The sequence below is a fragment of the Tenrec ecaudatus genome, chromosome 12 (genome assembly GCF_050624435.1).
Source record: "Tenrec ecaudatus isolate mTenEca1 chromosome 12, mTenEca1.hap1, whole genome shotgun sequence".
NCBI lineage: Eukaryota > Metazoa > Chordata > Mammalia > Afrosoricida > Tenrecidae > Tenrec > Tenrec ecaudatus.
In genome coordinates this window covers 39218897-39235570 of record NC_134541.1, presented here as the reverse complement: position 1 = coordinate 39235570, position 16674 = coordinate 39218897, and positions in this window count along the sequence as shown.

The following is a 16674-nucleotide window of genomic DNA, read 5'->3' as shown; positions in this document are numbered from 1 at the left end:
GGCATCTCCTTTTACCTCCATCCTTTGTACCCCCAATCTTTTGATGAGTTTGACTTTTGTTACATTGTCACTGTCTCCACCACTCCCTTGTCATGTGTTCTGTTGACTTCAATATCCATGTAGACGGGACTTAGAGTCCTCAGTACTCTGGACTCTCCATCTTCAGCAGTCTCCTCTCCAAAGAATCGGTCCTCTCTTCTATGTCAGTTATGTTTTCCAAAAGTCATAGTTGAGTTATAGTTTTTACTAATGACAGATAATTCCTGGCTTTCAATGGGGTTCCATTTCAATGGCTTCATTGTTAGTCAGTTGTAAAATAAGTCAAATAAATGCCCAATTTTATTTGGAAAATTTTCATGAAGATTGCCCTTTTACTATCCATACCTATAATTCAGATCTTTATTTATTTTTAGGGTTTGGAAACATTACTGATAAATTTACTGGTATTTTTAAATGCATACATATTTAAAAATACACATATCATAAACACTTGCTCCAGTGATGAAGAGGTGGACACAGTGGGCATTTTGTCAGTTGCTGCAATAACTCCTTGTGTGTAGAGTTCTGGGGAATTTGAATTATCCCGTAGACTGGAGATGGCATTCTAATCAGAAAATTTGTGAAAGTTATGTCTTTGGTCCTTTTATTTTAAAAATATATACTTTGGTAACATCTGTTTTCCAGCGATAGACACCAAAATTCATTGTAGGATATTTTAAATCTTTAATTTGAAAATCTACAAGTGAGCATATAAGAATAATAACTTTAGCAAATTGCATTTTACAAGATTGTCTGTACTACATTTTACAAATGATAAGATGTGAAAAAATCCCCCCAAAATCCCTTCACATATTAATAGGGTAGTTTGTTATGATGTCAATGTGTCATGAACTGGTGACTATCTGTAACAACATTCTTCAACCTTTCCTGAATTTTAAGAATCCTATTTTCGAATTCATGTATTTACATCTAGCTCATGACTGAGAAATGCCTGAACGATAGTTGTCCTTTTACAACCACCAGGTTTATTTATTTTACCAGCTGTACTCTCACTCACCCCATGTTATATCCATCTCCCTTTCTACACAGGTGCATGTATGTAGCATAATACAGGAAAAAGTACCCAAACACACTGATAAATTGCACTTCAAATTCATGAATGCTAGCTCTAAGTGGACCCTTATTTTACTTAGTTGTCCCTACAGCTCTATTCATAATGTTTCCTTTCTTCCCAAACTCTAAACTCACTTTTAATTGACAACCTTGCTTCTTTTTTCTCTATATAGAAAAAAAGAAACAATCTGATAGGAAATTTGAGTTCTCCACTGCCACAATCACCATCGATCAACATCAATACATGTTTACCCTCCTACCTCTCAGTTTTTGGTTTGCACATCCAAGCAAATGTTTCTACTTTTGTCATAAGTTACATTCTCTTTTGATGTCGCAATGAGCAATACTTTTTTCTGACATCTCTCTTCTTCATCACTGATTTTCCCTTCTCATCGGGCTCATTTCCATAAACAACAAGCATGTACCATTCATTCCACGCCTCTCCAACTACCATCTCAATACTCTGCTCATTATGATAAAAATGTCTGGAAACAGTTGTCTATCTACCATCTTACTTCTCCTCCCTGAAGTCTTAAATCTACTCCAATAACCACGGCTTTATCTCCACCACGTTAATGAAACTGCTACTGTCAAGGTCACCGAGACATTCAATCTTCACAAGTCAACAGTCAATTCTCAGTCTTCAATTGACTTGACCTATAAACAGCACCTGGGGTTCTCTTACTAAACTGTTTTAGCTTAGCTCCAAGTCACCACTCTCTCTGCAGGTCGCTGGCTTCTCGTCTTTTGGCATTTTTAATCTTGAACTGTTCAAGCCTCAGTCCTCAAGAGTTCTTCATCTATCCTTGGAAGGTTGATTTAATCTCCAGGCCTAATTATAACCTAGCAGGTAATGCCAACACAGATATCTGCAGCTTGGACCTTTCCCCTGAACTCTGGGCTCTTATATTTACAATTTACAGCACATTTCTCAGTGGGTCTCAACTTCCCTAATGCCGAGACCCTTTAATACAGCTCCTCACGTGGTGGTGACCCTCAACCATAAAATTCTTTTCATTGCTACTTCATCACTATAATTTTGCTACTGTTATGAATTGGGCGACCCCTGTGAAAGGCTCGTTCAACCGCCAAAGGCGTCGGGACCCACAGGTTGAGATCCTCTGCTCTAGACATTTAATATGTATCCTAAACTTAGTATATAGAAAACTAACTTATGAACCTCAGCCCTAAAAACTTATTGCTCCCATAGTCTCAAACTCTGCCACTGAGTCAATGCCGCCTCATAGTAACCCCCTGTGGGTTTCCTAGACTAACTGTTTACAGGAGCAGGAAGCCTGGTCTGCCTCTTGAGGAGCTGCTGGTGGTTTTGAAAGGCTGACCAGGTGGATCTCAGCCCAACATGTAACCATTACACCTTCATAGCCTTTATCACCAAATAAATGTAACATTCCCGTTTCTAAAAGTTTACTGCTGAAAAACTTGTAATCCTTGATTTCCCTTTTTCTATCACCTATATCAAACCTGCTAATCAATTCTGATCTCTTTCCAGTGGTAACCTACTACGTTTTACCGTTTCATTGCTATTACCATAACACAAGACACTGTAGTCTCATACCTGAAATTTGTCTCGTAACTTGCTTCTGTCCTTGCCCTAGAACTTTATTCTCAATATATAAAAAAAGCTATAGTATGTCAGTCCACCATAAACTTCCCAATGGCTTCCCATACTACTCAAAAGAGAAGCTGAAGTTCTTAGGAGGTGATAATAATATTCAACTATTTGTTTCTCATTTCTGTTTGAACCCCATCTTCTGTTAACTCACACCACTTGCTTGCTGAGTGCCAGTAAGCCACTCTTGATTCTAAGGACCCAGTGTGACACAGTGAGACTGGCTTGTTGGGTTTCATAGTCTACTATCTTTATAGGCAACTGATCTTCGGGTTTTTGCCTCCCACAGCACCTCTGGGTGGGTTTGCCTCTCAGACATTTTGGTTAGCATTCAAGCACTTTCCCACCGGGCCGCCAGAGTAGCTCTCTGACTTGCTGGTTTCCCTTAAATATTTCAGTTAAGTTTCTCTCTTATTTAGATCAGTCACGACTATCCTCTTTGGTGAAGTGTTGAACATTTTCTAAAAATTAGAAATCATTCAAATATTATTTAGGAGGCAAATAATTTTTACATTTGAAGTATTTTAATAATATTTAAAAATACAGTTGTTTGCCCTGCATTGAGCTTGTAAATTAAATGCATGTTTTTTGATGAATATTAATCACGTAGAAAATCAGGTGTCCAAATTACTTACTTTATTTTAAATTGCTATGCTGCTTTTGATGATATAATCAAAGTTTCTGTGCTCTTGATCCAATGTCCTGATTTTTCTGGAAAACCATAAAGGTTTCCGGTTTGATTTGACATTTAATGACAGACGATTGTCATTCTCTAAGATGTGCACCACCACTTTCCATAAACTTGCCTCCACAGTGTGATTCTGCAAAATATTTTTGAAACATTCCAGTTCATTGAAAGTAACCTCTATGACTCCTTTCAGCACTGTTCTTCGGATAGACATAGGAAACATGGCAAACAAAGAGGACTGATTCAGCCTGGCAATGAATACATCCCAAACATAACCAGGGGTGAGTACCCTTTTGCTTAAAATATATCAAAAGATCCACCCATCTTTTATTATCAGTAAAGGGTGTAATATGATAATATCACTTTTAGGAAATATGACATAATTGTCTTTTGTGTAATAAAATCAACACTCTCTATGACTTTTCTGTCTATTGTTTGGGTTCCCAAAGAGTGTCCTGGAAAATTGTTTAGTACGAGTTTTTATCACTATCAAGCATTTTAGAAGGCACAGGAAGAGATATAAGAATTGAGCATTGTCTCTTACTTCCCCATTCCATTATTTATGCCTCAATAATTTGGAGTATGTGGTCCTACTCTCAGTTGCTCAACTTTCTCATCATGAAAATTGATACTTACTTTTTAAAAGTTTGGAATGTTTTGTGAAAGGAGATCCTGAAGGCTCTCCAGTGATAGAGCACGAGACCATTTGATTTCAAAGTCTTCAGGGTGATGGGAGGAGAAAGTGCACCAGGCACCAATAAGGGGAAAGTACTTGAAAAAAAATTGTTTAAAATATTTTCAGTAAGGTTCAGCCCTCGCATGATTAGGGTAACAACTTTCTTCAGATGGACAAGGAGTATATAATTACTATGCTATAGAAACTAGTCCAGAACACTGAAAATCATTTTTTTCATGTCTTACACTGCCTGTGTCTCCTTTTGCCCACTTTGCTGCTGTCCGTCCCTCTGGGAGGGGGTTATATGTAGATTATTGTGATTGGTTTCCCCTTTATCACCACACCTACCCCTTCCCCTCCTGATATCACTACTCTCATTATTGGTCCAGAGGGGTTTATCTGTCCTGGGTTCCCTGTATTTCCAGTTCTTATCTGTACCAGTGTAGAGGCTCTAGTCTAGCTGGATTTGTAAGGTAGAATTGGGATCATGATAGTGGGGGTGGGGGAAAACATTAAAGGACTAGAGGAAGGTTGTGTGTTTCATTGGTGCTACACTGCACCCTGACTGGCTCATCTCTTTCTTGCGACCTTTCTGAAGGGCATGTCCAATTGTTTACAGATGGGTTTTGGGTCTCCATGCTGCAACCCCCCTCATTCACATTGGCATGATATTTGGTTCTGGGTCTTTGATGCCTGATACCTGATCCCATCGATACCTCATGGTCACACAGGCTGGTGGCCTTCTTCCATGTGGGCTTTGTTGCTTCTCAGCTAAATGGCTGCTCGTTTATCTTTAAGCCTTTAAGACTCCAGATGCTATATCTTTTGATAGCTGGACACCATCAGCTTTCTTCATCACATTTGCTATGCACCCATTTCATTTTCCGTGATTTTGTGGGAAACCTGCGAATCACAGAATGCCAGGTCATTAGAACAAAGTGCTCTTGTGTTGAGGGAGTACTTGAGTAGAGGCCCAATGTCCTTCTGCTACTTTGATCCTTAGCATATAAATATATGTACATTAATCTATTTCCCTATGTATCTATACAAATATATTTATATTCCTGTATATAACCCTCTATAAATGTCCTTTGCCTCATATTTCTTTCCTCTATTTCTTTTACTTTCCTCTTGTCCCACTATCATATTTGGCCTTTATTAGTGTTTCAGTAATTCCTCTTGGTTTCATTTCCTTGATCAAGCCCCACCAGGCATCCTATACCCTCCTCACCATCGATTTTAGATCACTTTTTGTTCCTTTGTTCCTGGGTTTGTTAACACCCACTTCCTTTCCCCCACTTCCCCTCTCCAATGTACCCCTGGAACTGTCAGTCCTGTTGTTTTCTCCTTTGGATTGTTTATCTTATCTAGATAGACATGCAAAGACACTAATTCTATCACGTCTGAAGCAGTGAATTACTTGAAACAATAAAATCTGGAGCAGGTAGACAACCTATTTATTTAGTATGCCTTCATCGATGCTACTTTATTTCAATGTATGATACCTTTGTAAATAAAAGAAAACTCTGCCAAGTGTATATCTCCTCAGCAGTTTTGATAGTTGCAGACTGGTGGAGTAAGTTGGGATGACATGAATAAACAAGCTTCACATTGTCCCCCAAAGTCCCTTGGGGTACTATGGCATCCATGTTTTCAGATACCGTATATACTTGTGTATAAGCCGAGCTGTTCTGCACATTTTTAATGCAGTATCTGTGGTAAAATTAGGTTCCTCTCACAGACTGGTGTGCTTCTTCCATGTGGGCTTTGTTGCTTCCCTACTAGATGGCCTCTTGTTTGACTACAGCCTTTAAGAGTCCAATTGCTATATTTTTTAATAGCCGAGCACTGTTAACTTTCTTCATCACATTTTATCATGCACCCATTTTGTCTTCCTGTCATGTCAGGAAGGTAAGTATCATGCATGGCCACATTAATAGAACAAACTTTTCTTTCACTGAGGCCATATTTAAGTAGAGGCCCAAAGTCCATCTGTTTCCTTGTTGCATTTGCATAGCTACACATACATAAACAAATACATACACATATATTTCTTATTTCCTCTTTTTCTTTCCTCCCACCTACTAACATGTTTACCCATCATTCACCTCTCAGATACAGTGCTATTAATCAAGCATGACCAGAAAAGCTACACCCTCCTTACCATCAATTGTAGAACACTTGCTATTTTCATGTACCTGTCATTAGTGGCTCCCTGCTCACCTTCCCTTGCCTCCTCCCCTCCCGTACCTCCAGGAAACCATTGGTCCAGTCACTGTTGTTTCCACAATATTGCCTATATAAACTACCTCCCCCAACCCCAAAAAAAGAACACACAGATAGTCACCAGTCTAACAGGGATCCTGACGTGGTGCAGATGAACCTCTCTCTGTTAAATAGAGTGAGGGACATGTTATAGACCATCATCCCAGTACCCGTTTCTTTTTGAGTTCCACATCCCAGGTCCTGCTTATCTAACAATACAGACTCCCTTTTAGTCTTCAGCATCTGTGCCCAACCAACCAACATCCTGAAAGTCCCCATTGCTATTCCCGCAGTCAGGGGTGCAACAGTCTAGTGCCATCCCCAACCCTGATTAGGCTTTTAGGCTTTCAGTATGGCCCCCTTGTGAGTAACCCCAGCCAGATCAGATGGGGCACCAAGTGGTGCCCCTTGAGTCAGAAGTCTACAGCGGGACTTGCTGCTTTGCTCCCATCACTGGTCTGTTACAATCCCCGCTTGGTTTGCCCTATGTGGGTGGGTCAGACCGGCTGCTCTCCCTGATCTGTATCTCTGGGGCTGTTCTCTGCAGTGTGGTCCTCTGGGGAGAGGACATCACGTCTGGAGCTGAAGCTGGCCACATCTCTAGGAATGAGCTGCTCCAAACAGGATCATCATCCTCAAGGGTTGGCACATTGAAATGAGGTCTAATCTCTCTATCCTTCTCCTGTGGCGATATGAACAATTCCCTCCCCGTGGGTGGATTAGTGCCCTGACCTCCCATTGCCATCATGCTTCTTCCCCACTCCTCTGGGAACCTTAATGGCACATGAAAGGTGGGGAAAAGATGCCTTTCAGCACTGGTGCTATCCGCATCGTGTGCGTGTTGTGTGTGTGCGCATGTGTAAGAAAGAGTTTTATGTAAAATAGCAATTGTATTTTGAGAAACATCCCAGCCCAGTCCAGATAAAGTCCATAACATAAGTCCAATATTAGCCCATGTGTTTAATACTAGCCCATAAATTCCTCTTTAGTGTAATGCTGCCATGCAATAATGCTGAATGCAGGAAGATCACAGGCCTGTGGGTGGAAAGTCTTGTGGATCCAGTGGCAGTGGAAGGATCTCAGCGCTGGCGTGGGACTTCATGTGGTTCCTCAAGCTCCAGGGCTTGGGCTGCCATCAATGTGGCTCCATGCGGCTTTGTCAACAGGAATGGCTTGCAGAGAGTGACTGTATCTGGCTTCCAATCCACTATTTATTGCTGTCACACCTCCAAATGAGGTCATGACCGGCTAGACTCCACCCCTTCATAGGTTGACAGGAGATTATGTAACTGCCACAGACAACTTCTTGTCAACTCAATGCTTTTACACAACTTTTTAGCCATAGATAGTTTTTGAACAAAACAATAATAAAATAATATCTGTCCATATCAGGATAAAACTGAAATTCATACAATTCAATCTGTGCCAAAGCCTCATTTAAACATAATATTCTTTTTGAACAAAATATTTTTTCAGGGGGATCTTATCAAAATCCATACAAATATCCATTGTGTCAAGCATATTTGTACATATGTTGCCATCATTATTTTCAAAACATTTTCTTTCTACTTGAACCCTTGGTATCAGCTCATTCCCTCAGACTTCCTCCCTCATGAAGCCTTGATAATTTATAATTTTTGTTTCATGTCTTACACCAACTGCTATCTTTCCTCACCCACTTTTCTGTTGTCCATCTCCCTGGGAGGGGGTTATATGTTGATCATTGTGATCGCTTCCTCCTTTCTCCCTTCACATTCCCCTTACCCTCCTGGTATCACTACTCTCATTGTTGGCCCTGAGGGGTTTATCTATCCTGGATTTTCCTGTGTTTCCAGTTCTTATCTGTAGCCAGGTACGTGTTCTGGTCTAGCTGGATTTGTCAGGTGGAACTTGAGTCTTGATAGTGTGAGGGTGGGGGTTGGGAAGGAAGCATTAAAGAACTAGAGCCAAGTTTTTCATCAGTGTTATACTGAATCCTGATTGGCTTGTCTCTTCCTGTGACCCTTCTGTGAGCGGTTGTCCAATTGTTTACAGATGGGCTTTGGGTCTCCACTCTGCTGCCCTCTCTCCCCTTTATTCACATTGATATAATTTTTTGTTCTGGGTCTTTGATCTGCATCAGTTTTTTGATGACGTATGAATCATTGGGTTTTGTCTGGCTCATGCTAGAATAACTAACTGGTCCTCAGCCCCAGAATTGTGTGTTGTGTGCATTTTCTCATTTTCTGCTGTTTGAACTTATCTCAATGGACTCATGTTTTACTTGACTCTTTGTGCTTGGCTAACTTCACTCAGCATAAAATCCTCCAACCATTTCCACGAAATGAGGAGTTTCATAACTACATTTTATGGATGCATAGTATTCCAGTGTACTAAGGTTTTCTTAAATGCATTCGTCTAGTGATGGGAATTTAGGTCGTTTCCAATTTTGGGGGGTATTGTGAACTGCTCAGAGAGCAGATTTCTGGTCATGGTCTGTTTCTTATCTCTTTTGGGTATAGGCCCAGCAGCAGGATTGGTGGGTCATACAGTAACTTGATTTCCATCTGATTTAGGTATTGCCAAATCATTTTTCACAGGGCCTAAATGTATCTACAAGACCACCAGAAACGAAAGTTCCCTCTCACCACACCCCTCCAACATTTGTTGATTTCTGTTTTTTTTTTTTTGTATCAGGTTATCTTTGTGGGTGTTAGGTTGTATCTCAGAGTTGTTTGATTTGCATTTTTTGGATGACTAATGATTGGGAGCAATTTCTCATATGCTTATTGGTCATTCAGATTTCCTCATTGTGAATGTTCTGTTCAACAATGTTGCCCTCCTCCTCGGTGGGCTATTCATTTTGTTGCTGTTGTTGTAAGCTTTCAGGATTCTGTAGATTTTAGTAATGAGCCCTTTGTCTTATTTTTCATTTCTAAATATCTTTTGCCAGTCTGTGGGCTATCTGATTACTCATTTGATGAAGTCTTTTCATGTACACACGTATTTTATCTTTAGTATGTCCCACTCATCTATTTTATTTTCCTCTGGGTGTGTATCCTTATTATCGATAGCCTAATTAGGAAGTTTCTAGAAATTAATGATAATCAGAATACAACATACCAGAACCTGTGGGATAGAGTAAGACAGTTATCAGAGGATGCTTGATAGTGGTACATGCATATTTGAAGAAGAAAGAGAGACGTTAGGTCTCATACCCTATCACAAACCTTCAGCAGTTGGAACAGAGTCAACAGAATAATCCTCTTAATAGAAAAAGAAAAGAAATTATAGAAATCAGGGTGGAGATAAATGAGTGGGAAAAGGGGAATAATTAACTCTGTAAAAGCTGGTTCTTCTATAGTGTCTGGCATTTTAAAGGCTTGAAGATAAACAAACAGTCATCTAGCTGAGAAGCAACCAAGCCCACCTGGAAGAAGCACACTAGCCTGTGTGATCATGAGGTGTCGATGGGATCAGGTATCAGGCATCAAAGACCCAGAACAAAAAATCATATCAATGTGAATGAGGGGGAGTGCAGCATGGAGATCCAAAGCCCATGTGTAGACAATTGAATATCCCCTCACAGAAGGGTCACAAGGAAGAGACGAGCCAGTCAGGGTGCAGTATAGCACTGATAAAATATACAACTTTCATTTGGTTCATTAATGTTCCCCCATCCCCACCCCACTATCATGACCCCAATTCTACCTTACAAATCTAGTTGGACCAGAGCATGTACACGGTTACAAATAAGAACTGAAAACACAGGGACTCCAGGACAGATAAACCCCTCAGGACCAATAATGAGAGTAGTGATGCCAGGAGGGAAGGGGAAGGTGGGGGGAGAAAGGCGGAACCGATCACAATGATCAACATAAAACCCCCTCCCAGGCGATGAACAACAGAATAAAAGTGGGTAAAGGGAGACAGTGGTTAGTGTAATATGTGAAAAAAAGAAAGTCTATAAATTATCAAAGGTTCATGAAGGAAGGTGGGGGAAGGGTGAACTCATACCAAAGGCTCAAGTAGAAAGCAAATGTTTGAAAATGATGATGGCAACAAATGTATAAATGCTTGACACAATGGACGGATGTATGAATTGTGATAAGAGTTGTACGAGACCCCCATAAAATGATTAAAAACAAAACCTGGCTCTTCAAAAGGATTAACAGAATTGACAAACTCCTAGCAAATCTAGCAAAAGATTGCAGGGAGCAGACATCAATATCCAACAAGAGGGATGAAACAGGGGAAATCACAACAGACTTGAATGAATTGAATGACTAATTACACAGTACTATGAAAGACTACTCCACTGAATACAACAATTTGGAAGACATGGACAAATGCCTGGAAAAACAAACCCTCTCTGGATTATATCATATAGTTATCAAGAATTTCAACAGATCCATAGCAATGAAGAAGTAGACAAAATTATCAAGGAACTACCAACTGAATAAAGCCCCAGCCCACATGGTTTCACAGGAGAATTCTGCCAAACATCCAGGGAAAAGCTGACTCCAATTCTATTCAAGTTCTTCATCATTTCTTGATATGACAAGTTGTTCTGATGTAAGCATCTACTCATACATAATATATGGAATTAATAGAAGAAGCCAGGATTGATAGACCCTCTTGAGAACTGAATTATGAAAGGTCCTTCCAAAAATATGCGTGGGCCTCAAAAAGTGATGGAATTAAAAATAATGGAATTTGGTCATGAACTTTTTGAAGCCCCTTATAGGCCCATGTCCTTATCCCTAGTATCTTTGAATGTGACTCCGTTTGAAAATAAGGTACTTGTGAATACAATTCATTGTGTATTAGGTCACACTAGAGTAAAATGAAACTGAATCTAATATGACTGGCAATCTTTTTTTAAAAAAATTTTATTAGGGGCTCATACAACTCTTATCACAATCCATACATATACATACATCAATTGTATAAAGCACATCTGTACATTCTTTGCCCTAATCATTTTCTTTTTTGTTTCCTTTTCTTTTTTTTATATTTTATTAGGTGCTCATACAACTCTTATCACAATCCATACATATACATACATCAATTTTATAAAGCACATCCACACATTCCCTGCCCCAATCATTCTCAAAGCATTTGCTCTCCACTTAAGCCCTTTGAATCAGGTCCTCTTTTTTTCCCCCTCCCTCCCCGCTCCCCCGTCCCTCATGTGCCCTTGGTAATTTATACATTGTTATTTTGTCATATCTTGCCCTATCCGGAGTCGACACTGAAACCCCCCCATAGAGACACATAAAAGGAAATTGACCATATGAACAGGGCAATGGCAATTGGAGTTATGATTCCACAAACATGGAAATGTGCAAAATTGGAAGCAGAGAACTGAGCAAAGATGTTATTGCAGCAGTCCCAGTCGGACACAAAGAAGACATAAACCAAAGTATTAGTGAGGCAGTTAGAACAATTAGGATGATGCATTTATATTAGAGAAAAATCTCAAGATATGGTCATGTTTTGGATAGGGAGTTGAGAGCAAAAATGGCGTGCTAGCATAAACAAGAGTTGATTGTATGCATTGCTTCCTAACTTGGCAAGTAATTTACATATCATATAATTCAATAGTTCAATCATCCCTTCATATCGAGGAGGAATATACAATCACCCCCACATCAATTTTTTAACGGATTAAAAAGCATTGATTGTACTCAATTTTCTTATGACATAGTGGATTTTAGAATCACATCATACCAAGTGGAGCATTTTAAATGAAGGTAAGGCATATTTCCGTGCTTGCATAATTCACATAAAAAATAAATCAGGTAACAAAGTAGAGAGGATTTATCATTTTTTTTGTCTTTGGATAACTTGAATGTGTGTTTATCTTGTTTTTCTGCAGCATCTTGTTTAAAAGAATAGTCAAATGGAAGCTGCATTATAAGCTAATCTCTTACCTTGCCCCTTTTCACCTCTCCTCGACAATCCTGGAATTTCTCTTCATCAAGTTATACTTAAAAAAAAATCATTTTATTGGATTTACAGCTCTTATCACAATCCATACATACTTCAGTTTTGTCAAACACATCTGTACATATATTGTCATCATCTTCTTCAAACTATTTGCTTTCTAATTGAGCCCCTGGCATCAGCTCCTCATTTTGGCCCCTACTCTTTCTGCCCTCCCTCCCCCATACCCCTTTGATAATTTATAAATTCTTCTTCTTTTTTTCTTCATGTTTTCACCGACTGCTGTTTCATTTCATCCGCTTTTCTGCTGTCTACCCCACTGAGATGGAGGTCATACATGGATCTTGTAATCGGTTGCCCCTTGCTCAACCCCTGCCCCAAACCCTTACCCTCCTAGTATCACTGCTCCCCTTATTGGTCCTGAGGGGTTTATCTGTTCTGGATTCCCTGTGTTACAAGCTCTTATCTGTACCAGTGAACATGCTCTGAGCTAGTCAGCTTTTTAAGATGGACTTAGGGTCATGGTAGTGGGAGTGAGGGGGAAGCACCAAAGAACTAGAGGAAGGTTGTGTGTTTCATCGGTGCTACACTGCACCCTGAATAGCTCTTCTCTTCCTTGTGGACATTCTGACAGGGGTGTCCAATTGACCACTGATGGGCTATGGGTCTTCACTCTGCCCTCCCCCGCATTCAAATTAATATGCTTTTTTGTCTGTTTTGTTTTGTGTGCTTGATGCCTGATACCTGATCCTATCGACACCTCATGATCACAAAGGCTGGTGTGCTTCTTCCATGTGGACTTTATCGCTTCTCAGCTAGATGACAGCCTATTTATCTTCAAGCCTTTAAGACCCCAGACACTATATTTTTTGGTAGCCAGCACCATCAGCTTTCTTCACCACATTTGCTATGCACCAATTTCGTTTTCAGTGATTGTGTGGGAAACCTGAGCATCACAGAATGCCAGGTCATTAGAACAAAGTGTTCTTGCATTGAGGGAGTTCTTGCGTTGAAGCCCAAAGTCCATCTGCTACCATAATACTTTATAAATAAATATACATACAGATCTCTATTCCTCTGTCATTGTATATAAATGTATTTACATATGTACTTGCCTGTATTTAGACCTCTATAACTGTCCTAGGCTTCCCAGCTCTTTCCTCTATTTCCTTTTACTTTTCTTCCATCGCACTATCATGGTCGGCCTTTATTGGCATTTTGGTAATTCCTCTCGGCTACATTGCCCTCGCTCGAGCCCCCCAAGCATCCTATGCTTTGCACGCCATCATTTTAGATCACTATTCTTCCCTTGTCCCTGAGTTTGTTGGCACCCTGCTCCTTCTCTCCCCATCTCTCCCTCTCCCGTGTCCCCCTGGAACCAATGGTCCCATTGTTCTCTCCTCCGGATTGTTCATCCTGTCTACCTTGTCCAGATAGACATGCATAGACAATAATATGCACAAAAACAAAGCAGTGCAAAACATAACCAAAAAAAGAAGACAAAAATAAATCAACAGCTAATACAACAAAACAAAAAATAAATTAAAAAAGAAAAACCAACAGCAAAAACTGAAAAGCCATCAAAAAGTTCCAGGTCCATCCATTGACTTTTATGAGAGTTTTCTAGTCAAGTCAAGTCAGCTGGCTGCCATGCCCTGGCCCCCAAGTCCACTTTTGGCATTCCTCGGGAACTTCGTTGCCCCCTCCCCCTTGCTGTTCTGCTGCACACCCTTAGTATTCATGCCCATGTGGTGGGGTTGGATAGGGCACAGCTCCCACACCGTGTCCTCAGTGCTGTCCCCCTTAGTGCTATGTGTCAGTGAGAGAACACGTCATCCTGTCACATGGTGGGGCTGGCCCTGTGATCCTTTCTGTGCTTTGGCTGCTCTGAGCCAGAATATTGTCCTCAGGGCCTGGTAGGCCAGGGTGTGCTGCACTCTCTTCTTCCCTCTTCATTTACTCCTGATGAGATGCACCCCACTTACTGAGCTGCAGCTTCAGTGCTGTCCTCTGAAGTGCATTCCTCTGGGGTGGAGGGTGAGGGGTGCCCATATAATTGCAATTGGGGGCCGGTCCATTGACCTCTTTATTGGTTCCTTGGTTCATGCCTGTATGTTGCATTCCCACCTTGGTGTGCCGGGTTGAAGTCGGGTCCCTCTTCTGTGGAGATATAAACATCACCCTCTCCTTGGATGGGTTATTGCCCTCTTCCCCGACCACCTCTATCTCTCTCTCTCTTTCTCTCCCTCATTATTTGGCTGCCATACTATCCCTGGGTTGAGTTTGGCACCGGTTGTATTACCTGGACCTCACCACAGGAATGAATGTATTTGGTAGCTTTTCCCATATGTCCCTTTTTGCATATTTTTTGCTTACCTCGGCAGACTCATGTTGTAATTGGCTTACTTCACTTAGCATAATTTCCTCCAGCTCTTCCCATGTGGCAGTGTGTTTCATGTGTTCATCACTGCTTTTTTAGGGATGCGTAGTACTCCATTGTATGTCTGTACCACAGTTTTTAAAACCCATTCACCCACTGCACATCACTTCTTTGTAGAACATCCCTCCTCCTGTGGTTAAATCACCTCCAAGATGAGTTATGCCATCACAATCCATTCTAGTGCTCCCTCCCCACTCCTTTCCCACCATTAACTCTGGAGATTCCTGCACCCTCCCCATCATCCACCTCTCATCCCGGAATTCCCTATAACCCCTCATATCAGTTATTCTCATTATGGACCCACTCCCAACAGAAAATAATAAAAAATAAAACTATATACACAAAAAATACAAATCATGCGTACGAAGGAACAGACCCCCAACAACATTCAAAAACACAGGGAAGAAATTTCTGTTATTGAATCAGTAAGAGATACTTTCCCCCAGAACTTGTTCTGGTCCCTTCTATAGAGTGGTCAGCTGGCCAAGTGCCAAGGTTGATCCAACATAAGCAAGGTTAGATTATAACTTTACACGAGGAGAAAGTTTCATCTTTCTCAAGTGTAGTGGCAGGTGGTTTTGGACTGCAGCCTAACCTGCAATGTACTTCCCCATCAGGACCGCGGCTGGGAAAATGTAGGTACTAACGAAATTTAGATATTGCCATTGCATATATGTGGTCTAACCAACCTCAAGAGGAAGAGAGACTCCCTATACCCAGTGGCTAGTAGAACTAAAACCTGACTTGTAGTCAGTCTGAAAGACATTATTTTATTATATTTGGGGGCGTGCAAATTGAGACAAACAGCATGGCTTCTCCCAGTGAGAGGGGGCCTGGACAGGAGAGTTTTCCCTGGCAGGGATCATCCAGGACTCCCGCTAGACTGGGAATGTGCTGGGTCAGTGGGTGACAGCTTCTGAGTCCTGCTGCTGCTGCTGCTGCTGCTGCTGCTGCTGCTGCTGCTGCTGCTGCTGCTGCTAAAATACTGAAACTCTAGAAACTGACATAAGGGACAGGGAGCAGGAAACATTCCCACTATCTCTAGCTGTGCTGCAGTGCCCTAGTTATCAGTGGGGAGTCTATATTTCCCCCCCCATATTTCATGATAGACCTATTGGTCCAATTGTGAGGATTTTGTTTCCTTTACATTGAGTTGTAGTCCATATTGAAGGCTGTAGGTCTTGATATTCAAGTGTTTCAAGGTCTCCTCACTTTCAGCATGCGAGGCTGTGTCATCTGCTTACCCAGGTTGTTCAATAAGCTTTTCTCCAATACTGAAGTGGAGTTCTTCTTCATATAGTCCAGCCGCTGAGAGGATGTGCATACCTTTTCTGATTTAAAACCATGCTGATTCTCTCGTTCTATTCAGATGATTGCCTCCTGGTACATGTTCTGTATGAACAAAATGAGATGTTCTGGAAAACCCGTTCTTCTCAATGCTATTCATATTTTGTTATAAGCCACGCAGTCATCATTATAATAATGCTTGTGTATTTTGCATCTAATTTATCACCAACACAAAGGTAAAGAATATTCATCTTACCAAAACATGGTATTGAAAAAATTAGTTGGCAGGTGACTTAAAAAAAAGAAAAAATTAGTTGAGCAACATGTCCTTTATTTTTGGAATTCTCTGATTTAAATTCAGGGCAATATTTTGTATAATAGAGAAAATTAATAGCGCAGACAAATCCCCAGAAGAAAGAAGACATTGTTCTAAAATTCATCACCAACAACTTTCACACTGCTTATTACATTAGAATCACTCACTGAACTTAAAAATAAAAAGCAAAGAGCCCCTGAAGTTCCAGTCACATATTAGATTAAATGACCCATAATATCTGGAGATTGAACCAGAAGTGGTTGTAGCTTTCAAAGCTCCTCAGATGATTCCAATGTACAGACAAGTGTAGGGACCACTGCTCTAGCCTACC